Raw genomic sequence first — 4,140 nt, 5'->3', positions numbered from 1 at the left:
ATATATATATATATATATATATATATATATATATATATATATATATATATATATATATATATATATATATTGAGTGGGATACAACATTACAATATACACATATGAATATGAAAGCCATACAGTCTAACAGTGCCAAGGGCCAGATCCATAGAGAGTTCTTTAGCTTGGTTATCATCTTTTTTGGGGGTCAAGAAGTCCTGCATCAAGCCACGCATGCATGTAGCCGTCAACTTCAGCCATTGGGTAATTAAGAAGATGGTATCCTTGACTGGATTTTGTAATTAATGATCGTTGACTTGCTGCACATAAATGCCGCCGTCAACTGAAATTGCAAGGGCATCTTCAATGGTAACCTGTAAATTTTCTTCTGCATCCGTCCGTGGACAGAGGATCAGTTCATGAACACGTATGTGGAAGGACACCATCTAATGTTAGCCGTGTATATTTTGACAATAACTCAAACTAACCGAACGGAATTCGATCAAATACGACCGGATTTTATATAAACATGGCTGGATTTCAAATGAACATGATAGATTTCATTTAAACTTGACGGATTTCATCTCCACGTGACGAATTTCATTATATTTACATCAACTAAGCGGAGCTCGTCCGGCTAGGTCTAAATGGTCGACAGTGCCCGTTCCCGTGTCCGATCATGAACCAAGAGAATCGAAGCTTTGCCTTTTTCAGCTCTGCCTCGACAGCTCTACCTCCATAACCTCCGCTTCTGGAGGCCGGGAGGTGAAGTTGTCCGCCTCCACATCGCCGCCAAGCGATTAATCGACCGAAGATGCTCAGCCCACCAAGCTTGGTGTCGACGGGAGGGGAGAAGCGGTGGCCTTCCTGGGACACGAGCCACGGCGACTTACGTCCACTACTCTTCCTCACTGCCGGCCGCGCCCGCGGAAGTGCCGGCTTTCTCATGGTCGTGGTGTCGGGGCGCAGCCTCGGCGATGTCCTCCTCGTCGGTCTCGCCGAACAATGCCTCGCCCGCCTCGTTGTCGTACTCCTTGCCGGCAGTCGCCACCTCCGCCACCCGCTGTCGGTACCGCCAGTGGGCGAGGCAGATCTCCTTCTCCTGCCCCGACGCCAGTCCGTCCTAGAGAGCTTTGGCGGCCGAGGGATCCATGGTAGGGACTGGTGCAGAGAGAGTTGACTGTGTCTATGGTCGGAGCACCGGGGCAACGGTTTATATAGCACTCATGAGCGGCATAGGGACGGACGGGGGGCGCCGGAGGAGACGCCTCGGAAACCGCGTGCTATCAATGCGGGCGGCAGATGGACGGACGGACAGCCCTCGTGTCGTTTGAACGCAAGGCAGTCACCTGCATTGGGTAGTGGTGCGGGCGGCACTCTCTCGGCTGGCGCGCCGCTGCAATGCCAGCGCCAGTGAGCGGCCGCGACTGCTCTGTCTGGGCATGAATGCGGGCGCTGACGCTCTAGAGCGGCGCTAACGAAAACACGCGGGAGGAGGAGGGTTTTTTGGTGGGCGAGGGCGATCAAAAGTGGGCTTGGGATCGGTGCGGACTCATGCAAACCTTCTTCATGTTTGTCTTCGGTTTGCGGGAAAAATCGCGTTCGAATCGCGCCGCGGCCCGATACCGGATCGCGTTGGATGACTACCGCAGTTAGAACAGTTGCGGAAGGTTTGAGGGTCGGCGTTGGATATGCCCTAACAATATTTTTACGAAATTTACAGGCTTTGGCCTTTTTGCTGGGTGAATCTTTGAATGACTAAGTCTTACAAAGATTTGGTAATAATTATGAAGATGTGATTGCTGACTGAATTTTGTAATTATGAGTCGTCAACTCGGCGAGGCAGTCAACTCGAAACGCAACATTAATTTTTAAAGCAATTTTACATGGTTTTGAGTTTTTTTGGGGTGAATTTTTGGTTTTACTATAACTTGGGAAGATTGCATGGTGCTCTCACCTCGTCACTGCAAATATGCTTAGCTGTTAGTTTCCCTTCATTTCTCTATTGCTTCAAACAAGCTTGTTGATGTAAACACAAAGTTAATTAAGTGATCAAGGAGTAGGAGTGAAGAATTGAAGGAGGAGAGAGGAGCATGGCGAGTGCTTCAGCTCAGCTGAGCAGCAAGCCACGCTTCTTCTTCTTCTTCTTCTTAGTCTTCTTCTCATTGTCGCTCGTGTGCTGCGCCGGGGCGTCCAATGGCGCTGCCGCCACGAGCGACGAGGCGGCGATGCTGCTGGCCATCAGGGCGTCGCTCGTCGACCCACTGGGGGAGCTCCGGGGCTGGGGGCTCGGCGCCGCATTGCGGCTGGAAGGGCGTGCGCTGCGACGACCTTGGCGCGGTCACCGGCCTTGACCTGGCGGGCATGAACCTCAGCGGCACCATCCCGGACGCCGTCCTCGGCCTCACCGCGCTCAACTCGGTCTTGCTCCGGGGCAACGCGTTCGCGGGCGTGCTGCCGACGGCGTTGGTGTCAATCCCGATGCTCCGGGAGTTTGACGTCAGCGACAACGGCTTCGCCGGCCGGTTCCCGGCCGGCCTCGGCTCTTGCGGCTCGCTGGCCCACTTCAACGCGTCCGGAAACAACTTCGTCGGCCCGCTCCCGGAAGACCTCGGCAACGCCACAGAGCTCAAGACGCTCGACATCAGGGGCGGCTTCTTCTCTGGCACGATCCCCAAGAGGTACGGCAGGCTCCGGAAGCTCAAGTTCTTGGGGCTCGCGGGCAACAACCTCAGCGGCTCTCTCCCGGCTGTGCTATTCGAGCTCACGGCGCTGGAGCAGATCATCATCGGCTACAACGAGTTCACCGGCCCGATCCCGGCGGCCATTGGCAAGCTCAAGAACCTCCGGTACCTTGACATGGCGATCGGCAGGTTGGAAGGCCCCATCCCACCCGAGCTGACCGGAGGCGTGCCGGACGAACTCGGCGGTTGCGCGTTACTCAACGCCCTCGACATGTCGAGCAACCGGCTCTCCGGCGCGATCCCGACCGGCATCGTCTCGTGCCACCGGCTCGCGTCTCTGATCCTCGGGAGCAACCGCCTGACCGGTCAGATCCCCGGCGCGGTGGCGACGATGCCGGCACTGTCCGTCCTCGACCTCTCCAACAACTTCCTCTCTGGCGAGATACCGAGCAGACTAGGCAGCTCGCCGGCGCTCGAGATGCTCAGCGTGGCGCACAACAACCTCACCGGTCCCGTGCCGGCGACGGGGCTGCTGAAGACGATCAACCCCGACGACCTTGCCGGGAACCCGGGCCTCTGCGGCGGCGTCCTGCCGCCGTGCACAGCCCGCGCTCCGCGGGCTTCATCCTCCATACCCCGGCGCTCGCACGTGAAGCACGACATCGCCGCCGGGTGGGCAATCGGCATCTCGGTCACACTCGTGGTTTGCGGAGCCGCCTTCCTCGGTAAGGTGCTGTACCAGTGGTGGTATGCCAATGGTGCTTCACGCTGCGCCGCCGCCGAAAAGGACGGAAGCGTCTCGACGGCGTTCCAGCGGCTAGGTTTCACCGGCGCCGAGGTGATCGCGTGCGTCAAGGAGAACAACATCGTCTGCAGCAAGTCCAGCCACCCCTCATGAAGTGGTTCACAGCTGAAGAAGAAAAATGAAGCAATAACTCGATCGGATGCGATAGCGTAGGAGCACGTGCACGACCATAATAAGTACTCACAAGCTTTGAGTATTCATTGAGCACGGATGTACTGTACTAGAGTACTCACAAGCTTTGAGTATTAATCTTCTCAAAAAGAAAAAGAAAAAGCATCAACTATTGATGAATAAATTTGTGTTTATACAACACTTAGAAATCAAATCTACGCGAATATGTAAACGATGGCTCGACTTGAGGGATGGCTTGGAGCTGAGATCAACTCTAGTCGAACCCTCAAAAGGGTTTAACTTCTCGGATGCCTCCACGTCAGCACCGCTCTCTTTGCCTCTGCCTTGCGTAGCCACCACCTCGACCCGCGCCACTAAGATTTGACCGCCGCATGCCGTTGTTGTCTGAATCGACAAATCTAACCATCACCGTAGCCGCAAGCTCATCGATGAGGAGGGCCACCATGTATCCGCGTTTCTCTGGAATGTTTCCACATAGCCACTCCGAGCACCGACCACCACTGCCCACTCAAGATCCATGTTTCAGCCGCCGCCGCTGGA

At 55.2% G+C, this 4,140-nt stretch overlaps 1 pseudogene; it reads left to right on the top strand.

Moving 5' to 3' along the window:
- The first annotated feature begins 1,987 nt into the window (after positions 1–1,987).
- Positions 1,988–3,751, top strand: LOC119289461 (annotated as a pseudogene).
- Positions 3,752–4,140: the final 389 nt, after the last annotated feature.

The sequence above is a fragment of the Triticum dicoccoides genome, chromosome 4A (genome assembly GCF_002162155.2).
Source record: "Triticum dicoccoides isolate Atlit2015 ecotype Zavitan chromosome 4A, WEW_v2.0, whole genome shotgun sequence".
Lineage (NCBI taxonomy): Eukaryota > Viridiplantae > Streptophyta > Magnoliopsida > Poales > Poaceae > Triticum > Triticum dicoccoides.
The sequence above is the reverse complement of the archived record's forward strand: the minus strand, read 5'-3'. Positions and strand labels throughout refer to the sequence as shown.